The sequence below is a fragment of the Antechinus flavipes genome, chromosome 3 (genome assembly GCF_016432865.1).
Source record: "Antechinus flavipes isolate AdamAnt ecotype Samford, QLD, Australia chromosome 3, AdamAnt_v2, whole genome shotgun sequence".
Classification (NCBI taxonomy): domain Eukaryota; kingdom Metazoa; phylum Chordata; class Mammalia; order Dasyuromorphia; family Dasyuridae; genus Antechinus; species Antechinus flavipes.
Genome location: NC_067400.1, coordinates 630,297,125 through 630,314,222, shown reverse-complemented (window position 1 = coordinate 630,314,222; position 17,098 = coordinate 630,297,125). Strand labels below are relative to the sequence as shown.

At 44.0% G+C, this 17,098-nt stretch overlaps 1 protein-coding gene and 1 long non-coding RNA gene across 2 annotated transcripts in view; both read left to right on the top strand.

Annotated features, from left to right (window-relative positions):
- LOC127556780 (zinc finger protein 28 homolog) overlaps nucleotides 1–17,098 on the top strand; it is a 100,472-nt gene that overhangs the window by 68,286 nt on the left and 15,088 nt on the right. The gene's annotated exons all lie outside the window — the stretch shown is intronic.
- On the top strand, nucleotides 10,857–16,214 carry LOC127556787 (uncharacterized). Its single transcript, XR_007952506.1, has 3 exons — nucleotides 10,857–12,074; nucleotides 14,212–14,340; nucleotides 14,762–16,214. It is a non-coding gene; the product is annotated as an uncharacterized LOC127556787 (long non-coding RNA).

Here is a 17,098-nt window from a genome sequence, read left to right as displayed (position 1 = left end):
AAATAAAATCAAAGAGATTGAACAAAAATTGGTAAAATAAATAAGATCAACACAAGAAAATGCAAGAAAAATATGAAAAGAAAGTCAACCAATTAGAAAAGGATTCAAGAAAGAACTTAAGGAAGAAAATAGCTTTATTTATTTTTGGTGAGGCATTTGGGCTTAAGTGACTTGTCCAAGGTCACACAGCTAGTAAGTGTGAAATGTCTGAGGACACATTTGAACTCATGTATCCCTTTGGGACCTGTGCTTTATGCATTACACATAGAAAATAACTTCTTAACAACTAGAATTAGGAAAAGGAAGTTAATGAAAAGGAATATTAAAAAATAAAAATAAAAAAGTCAATCAAAAAAATACCAGAGAAGGCTCGTTAGAAGAAACGCAGTAGATAGTATAAGAATTGTTGTATTACCTGAATATTATGATTAAAAAAATAGAAACTAAATACAATATTTCAATAAATTAAGAAAAATTACCTTGAAGTTCTGGACAAAGGAGTGAAATAGGAAAAAAATCTGCCTTGGACTACTCAAAATAGACCTTGAGATGAAAACTTACAGGAGTATCATACCTGAACTTCAAAGTTCCCAGGTCAAGTAGAAAATACTACATGGAAAAAGAAAAAAACAATTTCAATACTATGGAACCACAATCAGGATAACATAAGACTTAGTAGCTTCTCAATTAAAAGACCACAGGTCTTGGGGCATTGTATTTATAGAGCGATTTTGTAACCAAAAATGATTTACCCAGTTAAGCTGAGTAGAATTCTGAATTTAAAAAACAAAAAAAGTCACATAATGAATTTAGAGATATTGAGGTATTTATGACAAAATGACCAGAATTCAGTGGAAAATTCGACATAGATAATCTAGGAGAAACATAAGGTAAACATTGAAATGCAGATATAAGGGGTTCAATGAGGTCAAATTTTGTTGACTTTTTATATGTGAAAATGTCATCATTACAGGGTAATTTGAAAACAAAGCTTGGACTCAGTTGAGTATGATGGGTCAATTATAAATAAATAAATTAATTAAATTGGGTAGGGAGAGGTAAAATGGAAGATTCAGAACAAATCCTGAAATATAAAGGGCTGAAACTCTGAGTAGGTGCATTGGAATGGACAAAGGAGCACTTAAGGCTAATTACCCTTTGAACAATACTCTATTAGCATATGCTTGGAAAATGGCCCTTCCCACTATTTTGTGCTAGCTCCATCTTTTGGTGTATACAGATAATTGTGGGAGGGATTAGGGGGTAGAGTAAGACAAGCCAGAGTCACTTTTGTGGTGGAACAGGAGAAGGGAGGTTGTGGAGAGCTTGTGTCCATTTCCTTCACTTCTGCCCCTAAAGACCAAAAATAAAGACCAAGGACTTTTGCTTATCCTGACTCTGTCTGATTCTAAGGCATCCTTGGTGCTAACTTGGTCTTCACACTGAAAGAAAGAATTGAGACAGGAAGCAGGTAGGAATTGAAGGGCTGGTGGTGAAATGCTATTTTTATAGGTTGAACAGAAGAGGAAATGGAATATGTAAATAAACCTAATTTAGAAATAGAAGTTAACAGGCCATAAATTAATTTCTTAAGGAAAAACACAAGGATTGACAGATGTCCAAGGGAATTCTCCCAGATAATTAAAGATCAAATATTTCCAATTTTAAATAATTCTTTTGGAATTAGGGACAAAGAAGGCATATTTCAGGCTCCTTTTATAAAACAAATATGGTATTGCTCCCTAAGCCAGATAGAGTACAAACAAGAAAGAAAATCATAGATCAATTTCATGAATGGATATGGATGCAAAAGTCCTAAATAGAATCCTAGCTTGGAGACTACAACAATACATTAGAAAGATTGTACATTTTGACCATTTGGGATTTATTTCTGGAATGAAGGGATGGTGTAATATAAGGAAAGTTATTCACATAATGGATTAGTTCAATAATAAAATAACCAAAAAATCAAGTCATTAATAACTGAAGAAAAAACTTTGTAAAACACAACACTCATTTCTATTAAAAACACTGGGAAATTTAAGTAGATTTTTCTTTAACCCATCAGCAAACATTATGTGTAATGAGGATAAATAAGCTCTCTTTCCAGAAAGATATATTCAACAAGGATGCTTATTGTGATGGATACTAGACAGTATTATATTTGAAATCCTAGAACTAGCAATAATAAGAGAAAAAAATGGAAGGAATCAGAATAGAGAATGAGAAAATAAAACTATCTTTTTGAAGAAGATATGATGATATCCTTGGAATATTGAAAAGACTCAACAAAAAAACGTAGTTTAAATGTTTAATAACTTTAGCAGAGGAGAATATGAAGTAAATTGATATAAATTATCATTTCTATATATCATCAACAAAGCTGTGCAAGAAGAGATACTAACAGATACCATCTATAAAATAGGTCTAGACTTCCTGAGAATTACACTTGCCAAATCAAACTAACTCAGGAAGTATTGGAACATAAATATTAAAAACTTTATAGGAACGAAGATAAATCTAGACCAAAAGAAAAATTAATTGTTTGTAAGTAAGCAGAATTAGTATAATAAATTTTATCTAAATTAATTTATAGACTCAATAGCATCCCAAATCAGTTAACAAAAAATTGTTCTACTGATCTAGAAAAAAATAACAAAATTCTTTTGAAAGAATAAAAGATCAAGAATATCAAAGTAAATACCTAAAAATGTTAAGTAAGAAAGTATTTTTTATTAAGGCTTTTTAATTTTCAAAAGATATGCATGAATAATTTATTCAATATGAACCCTTGCAATAATTTGTGTTCCAATTCCCCTCTCCCATTTCTCCCCAGCTCCTCACCTCGATAGCAAGTGATCCAATATATGATAAACATGGTAAAAAAAAAAATTAAATCCAATATATGCATATTTATACAATTATCTTGCTTCATAAAAAATCAAATCAAAGAGGAAAACAATGAGAATGAAAATAAAATGCAAGTAAACAACAAAAAGAATGAAAGTGTTATGTTGTGATCCACATTCAGTTCCCACAGTCCTTTCCCCAGCTGGTAGATAGCTATCTTCCTCACAAGATCATTGGAACTGACCAATTTTGTATTATCAGCAAAAACAAAACAAAACAAAAAAGACCCAAATGTAAAAAGGGCAACTAATTTCACTTGTGCTCTTACTTGGTCTAGAATCCTGGGTCCAGAATGTCTCTAAATTTTGGTTCACTTAACTTTTGATGGAACTATACACTTCCTTCTTAGAGACGGATGCAGTAATTTACTTGTAGACCCTATAGAGTCTTCAATTTTTGTTTAGTTTCTTCTGAATTTCCCCATCATTTTCATCAAACCAATTAGATATCTAAAAGTGTTCTTTCTATACAACAGTTCTGTGATAGCTGCTCCCTCCTGCTGCAAAGTTGAAAATTACATGTTGGCATATCTTTCCCTTGAAATAAGGAAGGAAACATCTCCCATGGAGTTTCTCTAATCTGTTTATGCTAAGTCTGACGGTCTGCCTGCCTTATAGCTGTTGCTTTTATTGAATGGGATTGTTTAGCTCTGAGTAAGTCCATGATAGGACCAGCCCTCTGTGATGCACATCTCCTTTGTCACACTCACTTCCTGCCTCTTTTCTCCTTACAGTGATATAGTCCACCCAATGCTAATAACTCCAAGAGCATAGCCAGAAAGTTTTCTTGTACTTAGGTTGGTAATGAGAAGGTTATGAGCTTCATAAATCTTCAGTAATGATTGGTATTGTATATATTTATGTGTGTGTATGTGTGTGTGTGTATTTTTTAGATGTAGAGAACAGATTCCAAGTAAATGAGTTGACTAGCAAGCTGGGAATTTTTGTGGAAGAATCTGCAGAGATTCAAAAATGATGGTTTCTGAGACTTCAAGTTGAAAGAAATCCACGATTCTAATATCAAAGCCGATCAACATCCAAAGAGTGAATGTCAGTTTATTGAATTTGGAAAGAGCTCTGGATAGTCTTCAACCCTAAATCATTGTAAGAAAATTTCCTTAGGGAATGATTGTCTTCAGGACAGTGTATATAGCTAATGCTTCACTGAAGAAGTAGAGAATTTGAAGAGGTCCCAAGAGACTCCTATTCAGACACCTTTTGATTGTAATCAATGTGGAAAAATCTTTCTGATGGAGGCATCATCTTTCTAAACACCAGAAAATACACAGTGGAGAGAAACTTTTTAATTGTAATCAGTACCACATGGAAGTCCAATCTTGATGTGTTTAGAGTTCACACTGGAGAGAAACCTTTTCTTTGTAATCAACGTGGAATGATTTTCATACAGAGCGCTAATCTTAATACACATCAGAAAATCCACATTGAAGAGAAGCCTTATGAATGTAATCACTGTGGAAAGGCTTTCACATTTCCTTTTCAATTTGTCTGGAGAGAGAGAAAAAGAGAAAAACCTTGAAACAAAGGAGAAGACCTAAGAAACATCTGACACTGAAAGAGCATGGCTGATTACGAGACTGTTATAGAACTTTAAAATCAGCAGGAATCACTGGAAATCCAGTGATTTCCTGAGGTGAAAAATTGTTGATAAAACTGTTGTAGAACTTCAAAACCAGCAGGAATCATTGGATTCTCTGAGATGAAAAATTGTTGATGAGACTATTGGAACTGTCAGGACCAGAAAGGGCAAGCACATTAGAAGCTTTCTGAGACTGAGACAGATACATTCCATCATCCACCTTTGTGGTGGCTGGAGGCTGAAGCACAAACCTTTGGATTCGAAGAGAGCTAGAGGCAGAAGCTGGCAGAGGCAAAGGACTGGCAGCAGGAGCTCAAGCTTCAATTTGAGAGAAATCTAGGATTTTTTTTTTAAATTTTATTTTATTTAATAATAACTTTGTATTGACAGAATCCATGCCAGGATAATTTTTACACGACATTATCCCTTGCAATCACTTATGTTTCGTATTTTTCCCTCCCTCCCTCCTCCCCCCCCCCAGGATGGCAAGCAGTCCTATATATGTTAAATATGTTGCAGTATATCCTAGATACAATACATATTTGCAGAACCGAACAGTTCTCTTGTTGCACAGGGAGAATTGGATTCAGAAGGTAAAAATAACTCGGGAAGAAAATCAAAAATGCAAATAGTTCACATTCCTTTCCCAGTATTCCTTCTTTGGGTGTAGCTGTTTCTGTCCATCATTTCTCCAATGAAACTCAGTTAAGTCTCTTTGTCAGAGAAATCCACTTCCGAAATCTAGGATTCTAATGTAAAGTAGACACAAATTAAGAGAATGACTATGAATTTGATGAAATGAAGAAGTTGCATTCTTCTGTACTAAATAACTGAAAGAAAATCATCTTAGGGAATAATTGTTTTCAAGATAGTGAATATAGCCAATGCTTTATTGAGGGTATAGACCTTTTTCAATTCCCTGAGAAGCATCCTAAAATACAAATTTATCCAGATAATCAATGGAAAATACCCTTGAGCTAGAGTTCAGATCTCATCAGACATCAGAAAAGTGATAATGGAGAAATACTTGGTGTATGCTATCTGCCTCCAGAGAAAAGAATTGTTGCATGAATACAGACTGAAACATACTATTTTTCACTTTCATTTTTTCTTGGAATCTTCTCATACAAAGTGAATGATAAATTGGTGTCCTGAGAGATTACATACAAATAAGTTATGTTGAATTACCCTGTTAGGTAATTCAGAAGAAAAAAGTAAGGAAGGGATAGGATTTGGAAATCAAAATTTTAAAAGACATTATTAACAATTATTTTGAAATATAATTGGGAAAAATATTATTTAAAAGAAAAAGAATAAATTAAAATAGGAAACTTAAGGAAAATAAAATTTTGAAATCTGAATTCTCCCTTTCTACCCTCTGTGACCTACTGTTAAAACAATAACTATGATATCAATTATATATGTGAAATCATGTAAAATGTTACCATATTGGGAAAAAAAATCCTTCAATCTTTACTTACCATCAATTCTTTCAGGATGAAAGGGGGCAGGAATAGGACTTTTCATCCTACATCCTACATCCATCCTACATGGACCAATGAATTGCACAAAATTGATCACAGTGCAGTGTTTCTATTTCTCTGTGCAGTGGTCTCCTAGGTCTGCTCACTTTACACTTAATTAGTTCATATAAGTCTTGGAGGATTTTCCTGAAATCATCCTGCTCCTCAAATTGTGCAGCACAATTGGATTCCATCATAATCACATATCATGATCGATTCAGTTACTCCTCAGTTGATTGGTCATCCCCTTAACTCCTAATTCCTTGACACCACAAAAAGTGCAGCTATACATAGGATAGTTTACCTGTCAGACCTGTGGAAGAGGGAGGAATTTATGACCAAAGAAGAACTAGAGATCACTAGTGACCACAACATAGAAAATTTTGATTATATCAAACTGAAAAGTTTTTGTACAAACAAAACAAATGCAAACAAGATTAGAAGGGAAAAAATAAACTGGGAAAACATTTTTACAATCAAAGGTTCTGATAAAGGCCTCATTTCCAAAATACATAGAGAACTGACCCTAATCTATAAGAAATCAAACCATTCTCCAATTGATAAATGGTCAAAGGATATGAACAGACAATGCTCAGATGAAGAAATTGAAACTATTTATAGACATATTAAAATATGCTCCAAATCATTATTAATCAGAGAAATGCAAATTAAGACAACTCTGAGATACCACTACACACCTGTCAGATTGGCTAGAATGACAGGGAAAGATAATGGGGAACGTTGGAGGGGATGTGGGAAAACAGGGACACTGATACATTGTTGGTGGAATTGTGAACACATCCAGCCATTCTGGAGAGCAATTTGGAACTATGCTCAAAAAGTTATCAAGCTGGGCATACCCTTTGATCCAGCAGTGTTTCTACTGGGCTTATACCCCAAAGAGATACTAAAGAAAGGAAAGGGACATGTATGTGCCAAAATGTTTGTGGCAGCCCTGTTTGTAGTGGCTAGAAGCTGGAAAATGAAAGGATGTCCATCAATTGGAGAATGGTTGAGTAAATTGTGGTATATGAACATTATGGAGTATTATTGTTCTGTAAGGAATGACCAGCAGGATGAATACAGAGAGGACTGGCGAGACTTACATGAACTGATGCTGAGTGAAATGAGCAGAACCAGGAGATCATTATATACCTCAACAATGATACTGTTTGAGGATGTATTCTGATGGAAGTGGACCTCTTCGATAAAGAGAGCCTTAATTGATCAAAGATGGACAGAAGCAGCTACACCCAGAGAAAGAACACTGGAAATGAATATAAACTGCTTGCATTTATGTTTTTCCTCCCGGGTTATTTCTACCTTCTGAATCCAATTCTCCCCGTGCAACAAGAAAACTGTTGGGTTCTGCACACATATATTGTATCTAGGATATACTGCAACCCATTCAACATGTAAAGGACTCTTGCCATCTGGGGGAAGGGGTGGAGGGAGGGAGGGGTAAAATCGGAACAGAAATGAATGCAAGGGATAATGTTGTAAAAGTTACCCTGGCATGCGTTCTATCAATAAAAAGTTATTTTTTAAAAAAAGTGCAGATATAAAAAATATTGTATATATAGTTCATTTTCCTTTTTTTTTTTTTTTTTTTTTTTTTTAGTCTGTGGTTCAGGCCTAGCTCTGGTGCTGCTGGAGCAGAGGGTATGCATAGTTTGTCCTTTGGGCATGGTTCCAAATTGCTCACTACAATGGTGACTTAGTTGGCAACTCTACTAACAGTGCATGAATATCCCCATTTTCCCACATTCCCTTCAACAACTGTCATTTTCCTTTTATTTTACCCAATTCTATAGGTATGATGGTATCACTGAGACTTGTTTTAATTTGCATTTTTGTAATCAAAAGTAGTTTAGAACTTTTAAAATATTTCTATAGATAATGGTAATGTCTTCTGAAAAGACCTGTTCATATCCTTTGACCACTTCTCATTTGGAGAATGACTCAAACATTTATAACTCTGATAGTTCCCTATATGTTTGAAAAACTTGTTGTAAACCCTCCCAATTTTCCTTTCCCCCAAATGTGTTTTTTGCCAAACCTTTTTTAATGCAAGCAATATGGTCCATTTTACTATCCTTGGTCCTACATTTCTTAGTTGGTCATCATTTGAAAAAAAAATCAGAGGGGGAAATCCCCTTTAATAGAATTGATAAAATCAAACAGGGAGTCCCCTCAGATAAGCAGACCTCACAGATAAAAGACTTAAAGAGGAAATGTAGATGTCTCCCTTCCTCTAGAAACCTCTGGTACAATTATGTGACTCTGGTGTGGTCTGTCCTTTTTTACCTCAGGTCACTTGGGAAGTTTCCTACAAAAATGGTCTGAAACAAACTTCCAATTTACTTTGCCAATAAACAAGTAAGTTCGTTCAAATCTTTTCAAATTTGGAATCTTTGAGATCAGGAAATTCACAATTTTACCTCTCACCTACATCACCTATATCCACTGTATGACCTATTTACAAACAGAAAGCCGAAGTCAAGTTTATTAGCTGCATTCCCATACAAAAACAAATTCATCTAAAATTCTGACAATAATTATGGTGTTGGTTCCGGTTTATCCAGTATTTGTTAACATTTGCATATGTTCACTATAGTGATTGAAGACAAAATTCACTACATATAAATATGGAAAGGCTTTGGGGGTTGGTTATGTAGCATCTGCCATGTGCCAAGAGCCATATGAGTATGATCTCATTTGATCTACTGTGAAAATTGTCAGGGTCCTTACTAAGGATAACCAGAGTAACAGAAACAGATTCCAGCCTGACAGTAAACTGTGCTTTATATCCACTAAAGAGTGTGATGGACTCCATGAATGGGTGATGGGCACGTGTGTCTCACCCTTCCACAATTGACACAGAGAGAGTCTCTGCTCCTGAGCTACATGACCTTTCCTTTGGCTAAGTCTCGCCAGCAGGCTTACAAAGAAGTTTTGGGTAAGATTGGCACAGAGAAAGAAAAAGTGTGGAATCAGCAAAAGACCAAAAGGGTGAATGTAGAGTTAGAAAGACCTGCTACAAATGTCTTTTGCATAAGCACGTCCACAGTCCAAAGAAAACAGCAGCTGTTCGATTGGCCAAGTGGTTGACTCAGGAATCCTCCTCTGTCTTCATATCCAGAATAACAGGGCAGGAAGTGAGCCTAGGTGTATCTGGCCTGAACTCTGAAAGGGTGTCCTTGAGGCTAAGACAGCAGGGTGCTTGTAGTTAAGTACCTACCCGGGGTGAGATGGTCGTTCTCTAAGCACATACATGATGTAATGTAATGATGTGGTCAATCTAGTTGGCGTATACTTAGGGTAATGTGGTGATGTGATGTTCTACAGCTGCACATGCCCAGTATGGTGTGGGGAAGTAGTCATCCTGGGGGATTTAAGGGATTCCCAGGGACAGAAGGCTCTCTCTCGGCCTCGGAGATCTCGGCCACAGAGAAGACTTCAGGCTCTAGACTCCAGAGTCCAGAATCCATCTTTGACCAGCCTGCTCTCCTGCCTCTTTCACTTCAATGCTGCCCCCCTTCCCCAAAGCCCAAGGATCAGCCCAAGACCCACCAGAGAGCTAGCCTGGACATTAAATATAGGAGCTTTCTTAAAGTGATTGTGGAAAGGGAAGTACTGAGGGGGACTTTTGAGTGCATTGATACAGGAATCGCTCATCCAGCATCAAATGGAGTCAGGTATTTCCTCAGAAAATCGGTTTGGAAAACCATTACCTTACTTGCTAGGTAGGAGAGGCTCAGTAGTAAGAGTGAGGGCATATGAGTCCAAAAGATGCGATTGTGACCACCGGGGTGCAAGGAGGAAAGTCATTGAGAGACACAATGGCCAGAGAGCAGCAGTATGGGCATAAGGGTTGGGCCAATGGAGAAGTCTCCCCAGTCAGGAGAGCAGGGCCTCTGGGTGGGCTTTAGAGAGCTGAGGGAAGCAGGAGTCATGGCATGAACGTAGCCCAAAAGACAACTATGGTCTTTTTTTTTTTTTCTTTCTATAATGGAGTGTCAGGGAGAGCACAGGTCAGCCATCTGATCTCCGGGCTCAGACCTACCTGGGGAGTGCAAGCAGAGCACCCCAGTTCTAGGAGACAATTCTCTCAACTAAAAGGGAGGCTGATTCCAACCTGGGGCCTGCTAGGAGGAAGAGACCAAGGCAGCTTGCTCAGAAAGGAGGGCCTTGTGGAAAGCAGAAGAGACCTCATGGGCATCAGGGAAGCAAGTCTTTCTGAGAAGGTCTCTGAGGTCCTCTGTGCCCCATTCCTGGTCATCATGAGCTGGCATGCTTTGGCCCTAGGGATGTCCCTTCTTCTGCCTGGACCTGCTTCTAGTCCACTCAGTTCCACTTTAGGGCTCCAATTGTACTTGGCTCTATGATTATCTGCATTTTTACAGAGGAGCAAACAAAGGCTACTTTAAGCTCCCCTGCCAGTGTTCTAAACCTGGCTCAGAATAGCCAGCCCCAGATGGAGGGGACAGGGAGACAGGAGTGGGCAGGTTGTTGGGCCCCGCTGTGGAGGACTGGGACTCTAAGTCACTCAGAAATGCAAACGTCTGGTTTCCCCTGAAACCTCGTCCTCCCTCCTCTGTCCATCCCCTCCCAGTCACCCTCCTCCTTTATACTCTGGGACTCAGACCCTCCTGAGCAGAAAGTCTGCCACAAGAAAACCTTGGAGTAGATTACCCAGTAGATATTGTGATGTCCTGGCAGAAATTAGGTCTTGGAAAATTGAGGTTCCCAAGGATAGACCATCAGTCCCTGTAAATGTAGTTTTGATGGAACCGAGTTTATTCTAAAGTAAACGATGTGGTTTTATTGAAACATGTGTTCTCCTCTTAGGACACCGTGATGTCTGACCCTCTCTAGCTGGATCAGCCCTAAAGGAAAAACACTCTGAAAACTGGTCCTTATGCAACATGTGTAGACCTTAGGAAGGATCCGGAGCGTCACTGTCAGAAGGACTCTGAGGTCCAGAAGACTGACCACTAGCACAAGAACGAGCCAGTTAAGGAGCCGGTGCCAGAGGAAGGGACAAAGTTCAGCCACCTACTTCGGGGAGTTTGGCTGGGAAAAGGGCTGAGATGGAAGGATGGCTCCAAGGGTGGGGAGGGTTCAAGGAAGCTTTCTGTAAAGGTGGGGGCTGGGTCTGTTTGGAAGTGACCAAGTGATAGGGAAAGCTTCAACACTGGAGGGAGCTGGGTTTGGCGAATGAGGGAGGGGGCTCACTGTTGGGGAGGGGGCTGTCGGGGGATCCAGTGGTGGCTAAAGAAGCTCCTGGAGGAAGCAGATTTCCAGTAGCCAAGGAGTCGGGACCTTGGGAACCTTCCTCTGATTTCTTTCCTAGGGATGTCCAAGGCTGTGAGGGACGTTCTGGGGGAAACGGTTCCAATTGGGGAGGTTCCTGTAAACCAAGAGGTGCGAGAGGAAGAACCGGATTTAACAAAAGCTCCCAAGAATGGTCGCTAAGGTTCAAAGGGCAGCTCCTGGGTCCCCGGGCCAGGACTGAGAGCTTGGTCAGGGCCTTGGATCCCCGCCTAGAGTCTGGGGAGGGGGCGGGGGGAGAAGGGCGCAGGGATTATCTGTGTTGCACAGAGGAGCGTCTGAGGCCGCGGGCTCCCCCGCCAGTGCCAGAGGGAGGCAGCCCCAGGTGGAGGGGACAGGGAGACGGGGCCCCGCCTCCCCCGCGGAGGGCAGCGACCCAGAGCGCTCTGAAATCGGGGTCCCAAGGTAAAGGAAATAAAGGCTTTTGACCGTCAGAAAGGGCAGCGGGACACGGAGCGGCCCGGGAAGAGGGGAGGAAGCCCAAAGTCCCGGAGGCGCAAGCTCCGCCCCCCTCTGGCGGGGGGAGTCGGGCCTCGGCCCGCAATTGAGAAGCTACCCGGAAACGGAGTCCTGACCAGTCGCGCGCTCTTGGCTGCGTCGGTCCCTACAGCGGAGGAACCGGCGGGGAGCGGCGCGGGAGGGGGCGGGGAGCCTACGGCCGACCCCCGAACGCCCGCAGCCGCTACTGCAGCACCAGCCGGGATGGCAAAGGTCAGGCCACCCTGGGCGCGGGGGTGGAGACCGGCTTCTGAGGAGGGTTTCGCCCCCGAGAATGGCACCCCGTCTTCCGGAGGGATGGACAGGAGCACCGGGCATGCGTGCACGCGCGCGTGTGAAAGTGTGCGCGCCAGCCCTCCCCCGGAGCTCCCGGAGCTCGAGAGAGAACCCGGGCTAAGGCAGCCGATTGGGGCGGGCCCGGAACTCCTCCGGGTTCCCTCGGGAGCGGGGGCCGGGGCGCCACAAACTATGGTCAGCGGGGGCGGGGCGGGAGGAGGCGGCTCACAGCTCACTAGGGATCGTCTTCACACGTCAGGACGAGGGTGCTTCAGATCTTGGGATGGAGGGAGGAAACGGGAAGGGACTGCACCAGGGTCGTTCGTGGTCTAGGGGAGGGTACTGAAGCATGGTGGGAAGGGCACTGCTCCAGGGTGATGTCATCCAGGTGGGGACTGAGGCGCGGGGTCGAACCTCTCGCAGGGGTCTGAGGCCGAGTCTGCCCCCAGAGCCCACTGGCTGCAAGCCCTGCATTCTGCCCCGTCAGTCCATCCGCCCAACTCCTGGGGGCACTCCTGCGCCCCCAAAGGCACGAGGCTTCGGAGCATTTCCAGGAGGACACTGAGCACGTGCCTGCTCTCAGGATCTGCCTCAGTTTCCCGGTCTGTAAGAATGGCCCGAGGAGCGCACCTGTCATCAGGGCCGGTGTGCATTCATTGGGCGCCACCTGTGTGCTTAGCAGAATCCCGAATTCTGGGTGCCCTCAGAGGATGGGCCCTGCCTCCCTGGAGCTTACCCTGCAAAGGGTCGCTCTGTACCGTTAGTAGGCAAAAGGTCGGGGTTGAGGGAAGGACCGGACCCGGAGGAGAATGACGTCACGACCCCTCCCCACTCGGGGAGCCTGGAGCACGTGGCTTGGCAGAATGCTTCCCTGGCCCTCACACCCCGCTTGGGTTGCCCCATCCGGGGCATGCTGGGAGTCTCCTGGTACGCAGGCGCGGCTTCCTGGTTTGGGGGTTTGGTTCAATTCTGTGCTGGGTGAGTCGGGGAGGGGAGTAGGACGGCAGTGCGCACGCGCGGCCTCGGAGGTTCCCCCCCCCCACCTCCCAGTCTAAAAGTTCCCCTCCCTTCACGTTCCCGCAGGGACGTAGTTGGGGTCAGTTCCGATGGCAGAGTCCCCGAAATGGGGTGCGGGTGCGCAGGGTCCGAGTGGGGGGGCGCGTGCGAGCTGTGCGTGGGTGCCAGTAACTGAATGGTGACTGCACGTGGGTGTGTAGCTGCACCGGGTGGGGGTGTGGGGGAGGGGCTGGAGCCTGAGGGATCCCACCTGCGTGGGCTGCGGTGGGGGAGGGGCCGAGTTTGGGCACCCCTGCGGCTGCTGGGATCCGAAAGCTTCTCGGGGAGTCCAACTGCCCCCTCAGCCAGTGAGCCCCCATTGGCGTGAGCTTCTCACGGGGACTTCAGGGCCCGGTGCACACTTTGGGGGAAAAGGACCGGACTCTGGCTTGACCCCTGTTTGGCTCAAATTCCCCCTGTGTCAAAAGAGGATGAGAGCCGCCCCTCCCCCTCCCCTTCTCCTGCCCACTGAGATCTGTAAAACACTAAATACAGGGCAGGGCATACAGCAAGCGCTCTCGAAGTGCAGCTCTTAGTGTAAAGTTCCACCAGCCTTTTCATTTGCCTGGAGGACTGTCTTGTGGAGGAGGGAGGGGCTGCTCAGCCTCTGGGCCTCCCATCCAGCTCTTCCCCCTGGTCTTTTTCCCTCCCTGGGTTCTTGGGCCTGCTGGGAGGTGGGGGGCCCTATGTTAGAGATGGGGAAACTGAGGCAGGAATCACAGGGCTTGGCAGGATCACCAGCCCTTCAGAGGTTCCGTTGAAGACCCTGGGATCTTGACTTCTTGTGGCTTATGTCCCAAGGGCTTACCCCGTGCCCCCAAAATAGCGAACAGAAAAGCTTAGTGTCCTGTGATCGGGGTCCTAGAAGGGTCTCCCTGTCCCCACAGGTGAGATCTCTCTATGTCCTCTCTGAGATGTTTCTGTTTCCTTCTCTCTGAGATCTCTGGGCCTCCTCCTGGGGAGCAGCCTCTCCCCACCGACCCTGCCCTGAGCGCTCTCTCTCTCTCATTGTGAGCAGGTCAGCACCAGCCTGGATAAAGAAGCCTCAGACCCTGTTCTCCGTCTCTGAAGACCCAGCCCGGCCGGCAGAGCACCCAAGCCCGGAACCAGAGACATGGCCCCCGGCAGCCGGAGCCCCTCGTCCCAGGTGAGTGCGGCCCCTGCTCAGAGCTGAGCAGCCTCAGCCCAGGGAGAGCCCAAGGGAGCCCAGGGAGCTTCTTCCTGTCAGAGGGAGGGGCCCCGGCAGGGCCGGCAGCAGGGCAGGAATCACCCCCCTGGCGCTGCCCATTCCCTGCCTCTCAGGCGGCTCCCAGGGCTCTGAGTCCCTCTCCTTTGCCAGGTCTCGGGTCCCATCAGTGAGCACTGAGAATGTGGCTCCCAGGTGCCAAGCACTGTGCCCATCTCTGGGAGAAGTGAAGGAAGGTTAAAAAAGTAACAGTCCCTGCCCTCCCTGAGCTGACATCTCATCAGGTGTGTCCACACCAGCTCTGTACAGTGTAGATGGGAGGCGCTCTCAGAGGGAAGCCTCCACCAGTTTGGGGACCAGGGAAGTCTCTTTTTTTCAGAAGGTGAGATGGGAAGGAGGCCGGGAGGCCCAGGGGAGAAGGGAGGACATTCCCAGGATGAGAGAAGCCCCTGGATGCCAGTTATGGGATGGAGAGTCCTGGTCAAGGCTCAGCCAGGGCCCAGTGTCCCCAGGTCCGGGAGGGGGAAGGGAAGAAGGTGGGAGAAGCCCGGCCCGGCTTTGGGGCCTGGTTCTGTGGCATCTGCCATGAGCCGGGAGCCCTGGAAATAGGGTCTCTTTTGATCTTGTTGTGAGAATGGTCCGGGTCCTTGCTGGGGACGCCCAGAGTAAGGGAGTGCAGGATCCAGCCAGAGACTAAACTGGGCTTTATTTGTCCACTCAGGAGGGTGACAGTTTCCATGGGTGGCTGTTGACAGAGACACAGTCTCTCCTCCTGAGCCACAGCTTTTATCTTGTACCCAGACTCCCAAAGAAGTTCTGCGTGAGAACTGGTTAGGACACAGAGAAAGGCAAAGGGACCTTATTCAGAAAAGAACACAAGATGTGGGTCTGTGCATTTAGGGTTAGAAACGTCTGTACAGAGGGTTTTCCCATAGATCCCTAGACCAGGCCAAGGGAGTGACTCAGCATTTGCCCTGGAAGTGAGTCCATGAAGCTTCTAAAAGGGTTTGGCAGATGGAGTATAATGAAGGGGACATTGAGCGTATTGATATTTAGAACAGCCAGGGTAGAATCAAGTGGAGTTTATTAGGTTTTCTTCACGATTCACATTTAAAAAGCCCCCATGCTGGATTAAAGGCTCAGGAAAGAGACTTAATGATGGCCAGACATCAGCTCTGGGTATGGTGGTGAAGGTTGGTGCCCTTGAGGAGTCTCCTAGTCAGGAGAGCAGGACTTCTGGGTGGGCTGAGACTGAGGGAAGTAGGAGTTCTCTCTTGAAAATGGTTCCCCAAACCACGAATGGTTCTTTGAGGGAGAGTCAGGGAAAGCAAAGGTCATCCCCCTGACCTCTCCGAGCTCCAGACTCAGACCTACCTGGGGAGTGCAAGCACAGCTGTGCATTTTTAGGAGACAGTTATCTCAAGAAAAAGGGGAGATTTTTCCCCCTCGGGGCTTCCACAGAGCAGAGAAGTCCTAGGCAAAGTTTGCTGAGAAAGGAGGGTCCTGCGGAAGTAAGAAATCCCTGTGGGCCTCAGGGAACTGATGCTTTTCTGGGAGCACACAAGAGTTACGCTGTTGGAATATGTATTAAGCAATGTTTACAAATTTCTGCATGCAATTAGGTCTATTTTGCACAATTTTTTGTATTTGTGGGGTTTTTTTAATTAAAGCTTTTTATTTACAAAACAGATGCATGGGTAATTTTTCAGTTTTGACCCTTGCAAAACTTTCTGTTACAAATTTTTCCCTCCTCTCCCCTTTCTCCCTCCCCACTACACCTAGATGGCAGGTAGTCCAATAGATGTTAAATATGTTAAAATATACGTTAAATCCAATACATGTATACATAATTATATAGTCATCTTGCTGCAAAAAGAAAAATAGGATCTAGAAAAAAAAACCTGAGAAGGAAAACAAAATGCAAGCAAACATCAAGAGAAAACATGAAAATGCTATGTTGTGGTCCACACTCGGTTCCCATGATCCTCTCTCTGGGTGTAGATGGCTCTCTTCATCACTGAGCAAGTAGAACTGGTTTGAATCATCTCATTGTTGATGAGAGCCACGTCCATCAGAATTGATCATTGTATAGTCTTCTTGTTGCTGTGTATAATGATCTCCTGGTTCTGCTCTTTTCACTCAGCATCAGTTCCTGTAAGTCTCTCCAGTCCTCTCTGTATTCATCCTGCTGGTCATTTCTTACAGAACAATAATATTCCATAACATTCATATACCATAACTTATTTAGCCATTCTCCAATGGATGGGCATCCTTTCATTTTCCAGTTTGTTGCCACTACAAACAGGGCTGCCACAAATATTTCGGCACATACAGGTCCCTTTCCTTCCTTTAAGATCTCTTTGGGATATAAGCCCAATAGAAACAGTACTGGGTCAAAGGGTATGCACAGTTTGATAACTTTTTGAGCCTAGTTCCAAATTGCTCTCCAGAATGGCTGGATGTGTTCACAATTCCACCAACAATGTATCAGTGTCCCAGTTTTCCCACATCCACTGCAACATTTGTCATTATCTTTTCCTGTTATTTTAGCCAGTCTGACAGTTGTCTGTTCATATCCTTTGACCATTTGTCAATTGGAGAATGGCTTGAGGTCTTACAGATTTGAGTTAATAATCTATATGTTTTGGAAATGAGGCCTTTATCAGAACCTTTGAATGTAAAAATGTTTTCCCAGTTTATTACATCCCTTCTAATCTTC